Source organism: Scyliorhinus canicula, chromosome 14, assembly GCF_902713615.1.
Source record: "Scyliorhinus canicula chromosome 14, sScyCan1.1, whole genome shotgun sequence".
NCBI classification, from domain to species: domain Eukaryota; kingdom Metazoa; phylum Chordata; class Chondrichthyes; order Carcharhiniformes; family Scyliorhinidae; genus Scyliorhinus; species Scyliorhinus canicula.
Window position 1 is genome coordinate 49194700 of NC_052159.1, and position 14986 is coordinate 49209685.

The 14986-nt window shown below is 45.2% G+C and overlaps 1 protein-coding gene across 3 annotated transcripts in view; it reads right to left on the reverse strand.

The window, feature by feature from the left end:
- The window catches only part of cdk8 (cyclin-dependent kinase 8), a 174152-nt gene that overhangs the window by 69195 nt on the left and 89971 nt on the right, over positions 1-14986 (reverse strand). The window lies entirely within an intron of this gene.

A 14986-nucleotide genomic window follows, 5' to 3' on the forward strand; every position in this document is an offset into this window, starting at 1 on the left:
CCCCTGCTCTAATCTAACTACAGTATATGCACAGTGGAGTGGTGCAACGACAACAATCGCTCCCTTAATGCCAGCAAAACTAAAGAGCTGGTCATCGACTTCAGGAAGCATAGTACTGTACACACCCCTGTCAGCATCAACGGAGCCGAGGTAGAGATGGTGAGCAGTTTCAAATTCCTAGGGGTGCACATCACCAAAAATCTATCCTGGTCCACTCATGTCGACGCTATCACCAAGAAAGCACAACAGCGCCTTTACTTCCTCAGGAAACTAAGGAAATTTGGCATGTCCACATTAACTCTTACCAACTTTTACAGATGCACTATAGAGAGCATCCTCTCGGGCTGCATCACAGCCTGGTATGGCAACTGCTCGGCCCAGGACCGCAAGGAACTTCAGAGAGTCGTGAATACCGCCCAGTCCATCACACGAACCTGCCTCCCATCCATTGATTCCATCTACACCTCCCGCTGCCGGGGGAAAGCAGGCAGCATAATCAAGGATCCCTCCCACCCGGCTTACTCACTTTTCCAACTTCTTCCATCGGGCAGGAGATTCAGAAGTCTGAGAACACGGACGAACAGACTCAAAAACAGCTTCTTCCCCACTGTCACCAGACTCCTAAATGACCCTTTTATGGACTGTCCTCATTAACACTACACCCTGTCTGTTACATCCGATGCCAATGCTTATGTAGTTACATTGTATATCTTGTGTTGCCCTATTATGTATTCTCATGTATTTTCTTCAATTCTGTTCAATTCTGTTCAATTCCCTTTTTCTTCCCATGTACTGAATGATCTGTTGAGCTGCTTGCAGAAAAATACTTTTCACTGTACCTCGGTACACGTGACAATAAACAAATCCAATCCAATCCAATCCAATCCCCGCCAACCGTTGACTAGCTGCACTCAGCTAGCCTGGGGCTTCCAGCCTCGGAACCAGCACATCTCCCCCCTCCATTGTTCCTAGTCACCCCTCCCCCGACCCATCCATACCACTTCTCCAGATCAGCCCTACTTAAGCAAACACTCTATACAAGCCATAAACAACCCCACAATAGCATAATTCAAGTTAAACAAGAAAAAAAGAGATAAGAAATAACAGGCACTCAGTCCTTCCCATACGGACACAGAAAAAGTTCCCCTGAAGCATCCATTTTGACCCAACTCTTAACTGTTTTCTTTATTATTTTCCCCCAGCCAAACTCGAACTAATCAAAGAGCCCAAACAGGAAACATTCAGGTAAACCACGCAAAAAAAATAAGCACATCCCTCCCACCTTCCAACCCCCTAAAAAGGTCGAAAAAAGTAACGACAAAAACAGACCCAAACATGCAGGCACTTTTCAAAACGGAAGAGACACCACATATACTTAAAAGCTGTAACATGAGTCCAAGCGTCCTCAGCTCAGTGCCAGCCCTTGCTTCTTAACAAAGTCCATCGCCTCTTCGGGTTCCTTGAAATAGTGTTGCTGACCCTCATACGTAACCCACAGTCGCGCCGGAAAAAGCAGCCCGAATTTCACCTTATTCTTGTACAAAATCTCCTTCACCTGCCTGTAGCCTCCCCTCCTCCTGGCCACCTCAGTGCTCAGGTCTTGGTAAACACGCAGGGTGCTATTGTCCCAAATACAGCTTTGTGTGCTCTTTGCCCACTGCAGCACCCGTTCCTTGTCCAGGTACCTGTGAAAGTGTGCCACCATCGCTCGTGGGGCACCCCCTCGTCGCGGCTGCCTCACCTGCACTCTGTGTGCCCTGTCCACCACCAGCGGGCACGGGAGCACCTCATTCCCCAGCAACTTCTGAAACATACCCTCCACATATGCGGCAGTGTCTAGCACCTCTACCCCCTCCGGGAGGCCCACGATTCTCACGTTCTGCTGGCGAGATCTGTTGTCCAGATCCTCCAGCCTATCCAGAAGCACTTTTTGCTGGTCCCTCAGCCTCCGAATCTCCACATCCGCCACCGTTTGAAAGTCAGCCTGATCATCCAGCCTTTTTCCCATCAGGTCAATCGACTTCTGTAGCGGCTCCAAGTTGTCATGCTTCAGAGCCAGAAAGCCCTCTGGCATAGTCTGTAGCAGCTGCTCCATTGTGGGCTGGGCTGTCGGCGCCTTGCTCTGAACACCAGCCATGCTGGTCTCTCTCACAGCCTCCACTGTACCCTTACTCTACCACTTCTTCTGTTGTTTACAGTCCCTCCTGCTTCTTAGATCCACACAATTCTGTATGGGTCCTGTGCCTGAGTACTATTGCTTAACAGTTCCGCGCTCTAAAGCGCAAAAAAGTTGGGAGAAAAGGTCCAAAAGTCCAACCGAAACGGGGGCCACCAAATGTGCGACCTACTCCCTCATAGCCGTCACCAGAAGTCGTCCAGTTCAGTTTCTGATCAATGGTAACCCCCACAATGTAGATAGTGGGGGATTCAGCAATGGTAATGCCATTGAATGTCATGGGGAGGTGGTTAGATCCTCTTGTAGGAGCTGGTCATTGCCTGCCACTTATGTGGCATGAATGTAACTTGCCACTTGTCAGCACAAGCCTGGATATTGTCCGGATCTTGTTGCATTTGGACATGGATTGCTTCATTATCTGAGGAGTCGCGAATAGCGCTGAACAGTCATCCGCAAACATTCCCACTTCTGCCCTTATGATGGAAGGGAGGTCACTGATGAAGCAGCTGAAGATGGTTGGACCCAGGACATTACCCTGAGAAACTCATGCAGTGATGTCCTGGAGTTGAGATGATTGATCTCCAACCACCACAACCATCTTCCTTTGTGCCAGGTATGACTCTAACCAGCGGAAGGCTTTCCCCCTGATTCCCACTGACTCCAGCTAGGGCTACTTAGATTTTGATTTGATTTGATTTGTCACATGTACCGAAGTACAGTGAAAAGTATTTTTCTGCGGCCAAGGGAACGTACACAGTACGTACATAGTAGACAAAAAGAATAATCAACAGAGTACATCGACAAACAGTGATTGGTTACAGTGCGGAACAAGGGGCCAAACAAAGCAAATACACGAGCACGAGTATACTCGGTGAGGAGCTGAGTGACCCTGGCTGAACGCAAACTGAGTGTCTGTGAGCAAGTTATAGCTGAGTAAGTGCCACTTGATAGCATTGTTGGTGGCTCTTTCCATCACTTTGCTGATGATGGAGAGTAGACTGATAGGGCAGTAATTGGCAGGCTTGGATTTGTCCTGTTTCTTGTGTACAAGACACACCTGGGCAATTTTCCACTTTGCCGAGTAGATGCCAGTGTTGTAGCTGCACTGGAACAGCTTGGCTAGGGGTGCGGCAAGTTTTGGAGCACATGTTTTCAGTACTATTGCCGGAATATTGTCAGGGCCCACAACCTTTGCAGTATCCAGTGTCTTCAGCCAATTCTTGATATCACGTGGAGTGAACCATATTGGCTGAAGACTGACATCAGTGATGCTAGGGACCACTTCTGGCTGAAGATTGTTGCGAATGCCTCAGCCTGGTCTTTTGCACAGATGTGCTGGGCTCCTCCATCATTAAGGGTGGGGATATTTATGGATCCTCCCCCTCCAATTAATTATTTAATTGTCCACCACCATTCACGGTTGGATATGACAGAACTGCAAGCTTAGATCTGATGTGTTTGTTGTGGAATCGCTTATCTCTGTCCATCACTTGCTGCTTATGCTGTTTGGCACAGAAGCAGTCCCGTGTTGGCACAGAAGCAGTCCAGTGGTGTAGCTTCACTAGGTTGACACCTCATTTTTAGGTATGCCTGATGTTGCTCCTGGCATGCTCTCCTGCACTCTTTATTGAACCAGGGCTGATCCCCTGGCTTGGTGGTAATGGTGAGGGTTGAAGACAATTCTGCTGCTGCTGATGGCCCACAGCGCCTCATGGATGCCTGGTCTTGAGTTGCTTGATCTGTTCGAAGTCTATCCCATTTAGCATCATGCAGCGAGTAACTCATCTCCTGACTCCCCAAAACCTGTCCACAATCTACAAGTCAGGAATGTGATGGAATACTCTCCACTTGCCTGGATAAGCGCAGCTCCAAAAATACTCAAGAAGCTTGCCACCGAATCCACAAATATTTAATTCCTCCACCACCAACGAACAGTTCCAACTGTGTGCACCAACTACAAGATGCACTGCAGGAACTCATCAAGGTTCCTTAGGCAGCACCTTCCAAAATCATGACGACTTGGAGGTATATTGGGGTTCCTTCGCTGTTGCTGGGTTAAAATCCTGGAATTTCCTAACAGTAAGGTGTTCTTACACCTTATGGACTGCGTAACCAGGGATGGGTAATGATTGCTGACTTAGCCAGCGATGCCCACATCCCATTATTATTTTTAAAAAATGAAAGAATCTCTTCTTTAACCCTTGACATTCTATGGGATTACCATCACTGAATTCCTCTTCATCAACATTCAAAGGGTTATCATTGACCAGAAATTGAACTGGATTAGGCATTAAATAATGTTGCTAAAAGAACACGTCAAAGGCTGGGAATCCTGCAATGGGTATCTTGCCATTTGAAAGGAGTGTGATAGAATGTTCTCCACTTACCTGGATGAGTGCAGCTCCAACAATACTCAAGAAGCTTGACACCATCCAAGACAAAGCAACTCACTTGACCTGCACTCAAATCCTCGCATTCATTATTTAATTACTTGATTTTCCCAGAGCTAATCACAAAGCAATTCTTTTCTCCCGGGGGTTTACTTCCATTTCTTTCCTTTCCCAGCCTGATAATTTCTAATCCCAGAAATGTCTTTTGCGGTGCAGGTTTTTCCTCGGAGATTTCCCTTCTTGCGCAAGCTAGGCAAATCTTCCAACTTAGTTTTAATTTCTCACGATTTGGTCTTTTCAATCCAAGCACAAGCTCCTAACCACATTCCTGCACGGTGAACCATAGAGACTTGTGTCCTCTAGCTGCTCTCAAACATTCACACCCTCCACCACCTGACACACAGTGGCAGCAGTGTGTGCCATCTACAAATTGCACTGTAGCAACTCACCCTGGCTCCTTAGATGGCACCTTACAAACACTCAATCTCTACCACCTAGGAGGATAAGGGCAGTAGATGCATAGGAACACACCTGAAGACTCCACTCTATACTACACACTGCCCTGATTTGGAACTGTATCGCTGTTCCTTCACTGTTGCTGGTCAAAATCCAGGAACTTCCTGCTTAACAGCACTGTCGGTGAACATACACCACATGGATTGTAGCAGTTTAAGAAGGTGGCTCACATCCAACATCTCAAGGGTAATTAGGAATAAGCTATAAATTCTGCCAGCAATGCTCACACCTGAAGAACAAATTAAAGAAAATAATTTTTGATAAGAAAGGCAACTATGGATGCAATAGGCAAATACAAGGTCTACTAATGGGAGTCACCTGCTAACGTTACAAATTTGAGGTTCATAAGATTATGATGTTTTGGCGTAGTGTCTTTAATTTAGGATGAATTTCGGGTGACCTGACTGTGAGAGATTAAAGGGAGTTCAGGGTTGTTTTGCTGGATAGTATACAGTGCTCACATTTGGAAACAACGGGAATAGTAAGCGTTTACAGTTAGACTGCTCAAGATGTTCAGAATATCAGGTTTAAATGCTTCTACCATTTAAGCTGTCCATTTACTTCAACGGTAAAATGGAAGGTCTAAAGAATAGCTAATCAGCATTTCTACCTGGACACAAGGCCCATGTTCTTCACATTACTGTGGAAATGACTTTGAGAGGGAAAAAAGAGTCCTTAGGATGCCATTGTGAGGTTGGGTTACAGGTTTTCCGAAAAACATATTCCCGAACCTCACAGACAGAGTTAGTCGGCCAGAATCTGGGAGACAGAGCAACTAGAGGCCAAAGTCTTGATGGTTCACCATGCAGGAATGTGGTTGGTAACATGTGCTCAGATCGAAAAGATCAAAATTGTGAGGATTTGAAACAAGACTAGGTCGCTGAGCTTGCGCTAGTAAGAAAAACTCCAGAAAAAAGCTTCAGTGCAAAAGACAGTTCTGGGATTAAAAGTTGTCGGGCTGGGAAAGGAAAAGAATGGAAATAAACGTACCCGTTATAGATATGTTTGTTCATGATAGTATTGGTAGGATTGACCACGGCACAGTCCTTGTGGAAACCAACATCGTCTTCACATTGATGACACGCTTCTTCATGTTGTGTGACACTACCACTGTGCTGAATGGGATAGATTTCAAACAGCTCTAGCAACTCAAAACTGGGCACCCATGAGGCGCTGTGGGCCAGAAACAAAATTGTATGAAACCACACAATCTGCAACCTCATGTCCTGGCATATTCCACATTCTACCATTACGACCAGGCCAGGGAATCAACCCCGGTTCAGTGAAGAGTGCATGAGGGCATGCCAGGAGCAGCATCAGGAATACCTAATTAGAAGCATTAACCTGGTGTCAGGAAGCAGAGGTAGTTTTAAGTGATCTATTTTTATATTTTTGAATATAGTTTAGATTAAAGTGAGTTTAATTTAGCATGTCTGTGTAAGAAATGGTAAAACTCTAACTAGATTAATGTTAAACAAAATTGTTTGCATGTATCAGGGTTTTGGTTTCATTTTAATCTGTGTCTATTGTGCTTAGAAAGTTTATAATTGAAAAAACAAACAAGAGTTCAAAGAAAGACTGTTATTGCATAGCGACTAGGGGCCATCTTTAGGTGAGGAAGGATTTTTGAATTTAGATTTAACTGAATCCCAGGCCTTTGGAGTGGCCTAGGTAGTAAGGGAGAAGGAAGCTTTCACAACTCTGCCAGAAGCAGAACAATGGAGTAATGGACAAGAAAAAAAGTCCCAGAAACTAAAAAACAGCTAGTTCCAGAAAGCAGGGATGGAAATGCAAGGTTCCAGGAATATTGAAGTCAAGGGAACTGGTTGGACATGGTACTGTTCATTGAAGTTAAAGACAGAGCTGAGAACTGCAGACCTGGTGAAGTTGGCTTGAGAGAAGCCATATATCTGAAGCAATCCCAGGGTTGATGACCTTAGCACAGCCTGGGAAGCAGGTGGCTGGGTATCCGAGAGTTTGTGTGGAAGTTTGAATACATGTGGCAATTCAAGGCAAAGAAATACTGAAAGAAGAGTTTGAAATCTTTGCTGAAAACAGCAGAGAGAAAGCATTGTTTGGAAGAAGATTCCAAGGAATGTCTTTTCGAGAGTGGGGTTTGGGAACACTCGTGTAAAATTCATCTGGGGGGATTGGAGGAGAAATCCACACAAATTGGATTGAGTAGCATCTGCCACTTGGTTTCAAAGTGGGATGTGTCGGATTACAGTTAGCTTGTTAGTTCATAGAGACTGTGCAATTACTGAAGACATTATAGCCTCAGAAATATTTTGTAACCTAATCCCAGAAATGTCTTTTGCGGTTCAGGTTTTTCCTCTGAGATTTCCCTTCTTGTGCAAGCTAGGCAAATCTTCTAACTTAGTTTTAATTTCTCACGATTTGGTCTTTTCAATCCAAGGACAAGCGACTACGTGTTTTTAACACCTGTGTATATTTGTGAAGGTAAGTGAGAGCAGAGTAGTACAGTCAAACTTTTCATACTTAATAAATTATTTTTTAGTTTTTAAAAGCTAATTGGCAGTCATGTGACTCGGTTCACACACATTTTCGAAAAAGAGTCAAAGTTACGGTCTTTTGAGCCAGGGTTCCATTTTGGGACCTTCCTGTCCAGTAGTGATATCAACTGGGATCGTAACACAGCTGAAGTGACAACACAGGACTTACATGCCAAATGGCAAAAGCAGGATGTGATAGACAGAGCTAAGCGATCCTACAACCAAACAATCAGATCTAAGCTCTGCGGTCTTGCCACACCCAGTCGTGAATAATGGTGGGTAATTGAACAACTTTCTGGAGGAGGAGGCTCCACAAATATTACCATCTTCAATGATGCGGGAACGCAGCATGTCAGTGCAAGAGACATGGGCGAAACATTTGCAATCACCTTCAACCATAAATGCAGAGTGGATGATCCATCTCAGCCTCCTCCCAAGGTTTGAGCATCAGAGGCCAGTATTCAGCCAATTCAATTCACTCCATGCGATAATCAAGAAATCACTGAAGGCACTGGATACTGCAAAGGCGAAGGGCACTCACAAAATGTCCTTAGCCAAGCTGTTCGAGGACAGGTACAACACTGGTACCTAATCAGCAATGTGGAAAATTCCAACGGTATGTCCTGTCCGCAAAAAGCAGGACGAATCCAACCTGGCCAATTACCGTTCATCTGTCTACTCTCGATCTGCAAAGTGATGGAACGTGGTTTTGACATATGATTAAGCAACACTTACTCAGCCATAACCTGCTCAGTGATGCCTTGTTTGGGTTCTGTTGGGGTCACTCAACTGCTGACCTTATTACAGTCTTTCTTCAAACATGAACAAATGAGCTGAACACGAGAGGTGATGTGAGAGTGACTGCCCTTGACATCAGGGCAGCATTTGACCAGGTATGGCATCAAAGGGCCCTAACAAAATTGGAGTCAATGGGAATCAGGGGTAAACTTTCCACAAACTTTCCACTAGTTGGAGTCATACCTAGTACAAAGAAAGATGGTTGTGGTTGTAGGAGCTCGATCATCTCACTCCCAGCACATCACTTCAAGAGATCCACAGGGGGGGGGTGCCCTGGGCCTAACTACTTTCAGCTGCTTCATCAATCTCTTTCCCTCAATCATTAAGGTCAGAAGCAGGGATGTTTGCTGATGATTACATAATGTTTATTACCTCTCACAACTCCTCAGATACAGAAGCAGTCCTGTGCCTATTTGCAGCAAGACCCGGACAACATCCAGGTTTGGGCTAACAAGTGGCAAGTAACATTCATGCCACACATATGCCAAGCAATGACTGCCTCCAACAAGAGAGAGTCCAACCATGACATTCAATGGCATTATCGTCAACTTCCTGGGGGTTACGACTGACCAGAAACTGAACTGGACTAGCCATGTATACTGTGGCTACAAGAGCAGGTCAGAGATTAGTAATTCTGTGTATTCCACCTTCCGACTCCCCAAAGCCTGTCTACCATCTAGAAGGCACAAGTCAGGAGTGTGATGAAATACTTTCCACTTGCCTGGATGAGTGCAGCTCCAACAAGACTCAAGAAGCTCAACGTCATCCATGACAAAGCAGTTTGTTTGATTGGCACACCATCAACCATCTCCAACATCCACTTCTTCCATCACCAGTGTACAGTGTATACCATCTATAAGCTGCACTGCTGCAACTCACCATGGTTCCTTCAACAGCACCTTCCAAATCTGTGATCTCTTCCACTGAGCAGGATGAGGACAGCAGATGTTTGGGATTTTCACCACCTGCGAGATCCCCCCAAGTTAATCATCTGACCTAGAACGATGTCACTATTCCTTCCGTGTCACTGGGTCAAAATTCCTAATTTAGTTCGGATCATTATTATGCATAGCCGCAACTTAATAGTTTCATGCAGCTCTGACATGAACCTATTAGCCTGAAAATACAGATGTTGACTCCGAAATCAATAGCTTACAAAGTGGAAAAAAATGCTGACACCCTGTCTGTGCTTTTCACTCGGACTATTGACCCTGCAGGATATGACTCAGGAGGACAACTGTAAAACGTATCCAACAAGTATGGTTGCAGTGATTAGCAATGCTGCCTCACAGCACTAGGGACCCGTGTTCAACGCCAGCCTCGGGTGACTGTGTGGAGTTTGCATGTTTTCCCAGTGTCTGCATGGGTTTCCCCCGGGTGCTCTGGTTTTTTTCCCCCACAGCCCAAAAATGTGACGCTTAGTTGGGGTTACAGGGATAGGGGTGGAGGATAGTGCCTAGGTAGGGTGCGCTTTCAGAGACTGATGCAGACTCAGTTGGCCAAAAGGCCTCCTTTTGCACTGAAGGGATTCTATCATTCTATAATTATGTACAACTATGTCTTGTACAGGTTGTCATAATTATAGGAGACTGTCTACCATAAAACATACAGGATTTGAAAATATCATAATCTATCCAGTCTTGAACCTGTACATCATAAATCCCTGTTACTTCATTGCTTTTCAACTAAGATTGGGCCTCAAGTCGAAAAATGCTACATGGGACTTTTGAAGATACATCAACTACTTATGGTAAGTCAGAGTCAAGTCAGATTATTTGTTTCGGTACAATGCTTTGGAACAGATGTACAGGCTGGTTGTTGAAATTCCTCAATGAGCTATTCACTTTAGCCAGTCATGAAAGGGACACTAAATACAAGCAGTCAGCCAACACTGCTCTTACCATTCCTAACACATCTTTTGGAAGAAAAAAGAATACCAAAAAGAAAAGAAAAGTAGTGCTCAACAGGAGGATTTCTTAGATAGGGTCCGGACAAAAGGCAATTGATCTGAAATGTTAATGCTACTTACCTCCCTGCATAGATGTTACCTGGATTTCTAGCAGTATTTGGCTTTCAGTTTTACTGAAATCGGGGTGAGTTTAGTGAAAAATATGGTACCTCTTTCTGATGGAAATAAATATGCAGATAAAGTATGTGCAGTGGAGTAGAGCTTATTGACTGTGTATAATTAAAGAATATTTACCAATAAAGCACTTGTGGGCTTGAGGATTGTTATTGAAAACTGATGCCAGGGAAGTCAGGGCAAGAAAATTTAGCCCAATAAAGATTCTCCAAATATCTTATCTCACTATCTAGTTCAATTTTAAATTCTTGTTTGCCACATTATTTCCAACCTTTATCACAGAATAAAGAACTCTTTCCTTAATATCGGAAGGTGAAAACCTAATGAGCAAAAGTAGAAAAGCAGGGCATGGGAACTAATTGGATAATTCTTTCAAAGCACAGGTAAGTATATCAAATGGCTTCTGCAGCAGGATTCTTTCTACGGTATCTGTTTTAAAGTTATCAAGTTAAATGTATTTCTCTTCTACGGTGTGATATTGACTATCACCATCGAACATTTAGATATTCTGAGAACTTGGGGTAGCATGGTGGTTAGCATAAATGCTTCACAGCTCCAGGGTCCCAGGTTCGATTCCCGGCTGGGTCACTGTCTGTGTGGAGTCTGCACGTCCTCCCCCTGTGTGCGTGGGTTTCCTCCGGGTGCTCCGGTTTCCTCCCACAGTCCAAAGATGTGCGGGTTAGGTGGATTGGCCATGCTAAATTGCCCGTAGTGTCCTAAAGAGTAAGGTTAAGGGGGGGTTGTTGGGTTATGGGTATATTGTGGATACGTGGGTTTGAGTAGGGTGATCATTGCTCGGCACAACATCGAGGGCCGAAGGGCCTGTTCTGTGCTGTACTGTTCTGTGTTCTATGTTCTAATTTTAATGTTTCAGCTATGCCCTTTACCTCCATGCATAATCCTTTATGATCTCTAATTAGCCCGATTCCCTTCTGTGCTGTACTGTTCTATGTTCTAATGTTGTCTTCTTTAAAGGTTGTAAAGCTTCAATTTCTCCAATCTTTCCTCTTAGCTCATCCCCTTTTAACCTGCAATCAAGTTTTGTTGCCCTTCTTGTTCCAACTCCAATGCGCAGACATAATTTTTGGGCTGCAGTGACCAAAATTGAACACTGTATTCCATTAACTTCATTTAATCAATCCCTCACATTATCAAGATAACTAAAAATTATGATTTGCAATTGGTTACTCTATCAATGCAATCCCATTCTTTACTTCTGATGCACACCTATGCACAATCATTTGCCAGACAAACTTTGTGATTTGTCAACCCAATTATAATGTGGATGTAAATCATTGTTATTTTTCTGAATCTTCCCTCTCAACTTTCTACCTTATTTTAATGTTAACAAATGTCACAAGCTTACATTTGATTAAAATATAGAGGTAATTGAGATAGGTTAGAAACTGCAAGAGTGAAAGCATTGACCCCCGTTGAGCTTACCCAAAAGCTCCTGTGTGCACTTTCGGTTTAAGTAAGGATGTAAAGGAGGTTGACTAGATTGATAGCTGGGAATGCAATATTAAAATGTGTGATTCACTCTGCAGTGAAAACTTGGCAATTTTGATATTCCTACTCAGCAGGGACCTTCTTAGTTAACAATAATTAGCTCCAAGTAAATCTCACTGATCAGCATTCTTTGCTATTCTGGATCTCGTACAAGGAAAGGTTGGGGCAGAGCTGGGACTGTGGCGCTGAAGACCTGGGTTTGAATCCCAACCCTGGGTCACCGTCCCTATGGAGTTTGCACATTCCCCCCATGTTTGCGTGGGTTTCACCCCCACAACCCAAAGATGTGCTGGTTAGGTGGATTGGCCACACTAAATTGCCCCTTAATTGGAAAAGAATAATTGGCTGCTATAAATTTATTTTTAAAAAAGAGGTGAGGTGCTGGGTTAGGGGAGGGGAGTGGAGTGGAGGAAGCGGAGGGGGGAGCGAAGGGAGGGGGGAGCGGGAGGGGGAAGCGAGGGGGAGGGGAAGGGAAGAGGGAGGGGGGGGGGGAGGGAGGAGAGGGAGACTCCTAGTGGGTTATAATGGAGGAGAGTCTGTGTAGGGGGTCGGGACTGAGGGTGTTGGCAACAGCGGTGCTCCCGATGGCCCCGGGTAAATATTCGAGGAGTCAGACGGTGGTGGCGACTTTGAAGATCGGGAGGCAGTAGAGGCAGCACTTTAAGTTGTGGGCGGGGTCAAGGGAGATGCCGATTAGGGGGAAATCATAGGTTTGAGCCAGGGAGGTGGGATGTGAGTTTTCGGAGATGGGAGAAGAGAGGAGTTAGGGTATTAAAGGACTTGTTTCTGGGGAGCCGGTTTGCGAGGCTGGAGGAGCTGGGCGAGAAATATGGGTTGGGGCAGGGCGAGATGCTTAGATATATGCAGGTCTGAGATTCCTGCATATCTCAGGATATGCAGGAATATGCAGGAAGGAGGTTCAGAGCTTCCCGATGGCGCCGCCTGCCACATTGTTGGAGGACGTATTGATGGCAGGGGGAATGGATAGCGGGTGGTGTCGGCGATCTATGAGGTGATTCTGGAGAGAACAAGGTATCATTGGAGGGGATTAAAGCAAAGTGGGAGGAAGAGTTGGGGGAAGGGCATGGAGCAAGGGTTGTGGTGTGAGGTGCTCCAGAGGCTGAATGCCTCAACCTCGTGCGCGAGGTTGGGGCTGATACAGTTGAAGGTGGTGTACAGAGCACACCTCACGAGGACGAGGGTGAGCCGACTCTTTGAGGGGGTGGAGGATGTTTGTGAGTGCTGTGGAAGGAGCCCCACAAACCATGTTCATATAGAACAGTACAGCACAGAACAGGCCCTTCGGCCCTCGATGTTGTGCCGAGCAATGATCACCCTACTCAAACCCACATATCCACCCTATACCCGTAACCCAACAACTCACCCCCTTAACTTTACTATTAGGACACTACGGGCAATTTAGCATGGCCAATCCACCTAACCCGCACATCTTTGGACTGTGGGAGGAAACCGGAGCACCCGGAGGAAACCCACGCACACACGGGGAGGACGTGCAGACTCCACACAGACAGTGACCCAGCCAGGAATCAAACCTGGAACTGTGAAGCATTTATGCTAACCACCATGCTACCGTGCTGCCCCTATGAGAATATGTTTTGGTTCTGTCCAAAACTGGAGGGGTATTGGAGGGAGGTCTTCAGGGTTATCTCAAGGGTGGTGCATGTGAGGTTCAAACCAGTGCCCCTAGAAGCCATATTCATTGGGGTGTCGGACCACTGGAGGGGGATGTAGAGGCAGTTGTCTTAGCCTTCGCATCGCCGACTCCCCGAAGGAGAGTCCTGTTGGGGAGGAGGTCAATCTCTCCGTGCTGTGCTTCAGCGTGGCGGGCGGACCTGCTGGAATTTTTAACGCTCGAGAAGGTGAAGTTCGAGCTGAAGGGAAAGATGTAAGGGTTCTACAATTCATGGGCATTGTTTATCTTGCACTTTCAAGATTTGGATGACATCGAACATTAGGGGGGGGGATGTTGTGTAGACATTATTGGTGATTATGTATGGGATTGTATTTAAGATGTTGGTTGATGGTTGGGGGGTTGTAGGATAAAGGGGTTGTTGGTCAGGGGATTGGCATTGTATTTGTTATTGTTGGTTATCTGTTCTTCGGTGTATATTTGCTGAAAATGTGAAAAAGGAGAATTAAAAAATTTTTTTTTGAAGTAGGAAAGGTTGGATAGGCTAAACCTGTTTCTATTGCAGTTTCATTCGAGCAAGGGGTGACTTGCTTGAAGTACCCAAGAACCCAAATGATGTGGACAGGAAGCTTCCTCTTGTGGGTGAATCCAGAGTTGGGGGCACTGTTTCCAAATGAAGGTTCACCCTTATAAGGACAGAAATGGGGAGAATTGTTTTCACCAGGAGGGTTGTGCAACTTTAGAATTCTCTGCCTCAGGTGGCTGTGGAAAGGGGGGGGGGGTCATTGAATATTTAGCACAGTGGGCTAAACAGCTGGCTTGTGATGCAGAAGAATGCTGACAGCGCGAGTTCAATTCCTGTACTGGCCTCCCCGAACAAACGCCAGAATATGGCAACTAGGAGCTTTTCACAGTAACTTCATTGAAGCCTACTTGTGACAATAAGCGATTATTATTATTTTTAAGTCAGAGGTAGATTGATTGCCATGCCTAACAAGAATCTACAGTTATCAGGGTAAATGGGAACGTGGAACTTAAAACAAGCAGATCAGCCATGATCTTAGTGATTGGCAGGGCAGGCTCGAGGGGCTGAATGGCTTACATCTGCTCCTATTTTGTATGCTCATACGTCCTCAGTTTGACAATACAGATATACAAGCCGACTTTATTTTCTTTCTAAGCCAATTTATCTGTTCACTGAAGATTATCAAGAGTTTTAATATAGTCGTGATTGAAACTCATTCCATCTGAGGCGTGAAACTCTACAGATGGAAATATTACACATCAAAGATGGACACCTCAAACAATACTGAAATTTTATGGGTTTCAACTTTATCTAATCAGTCATTT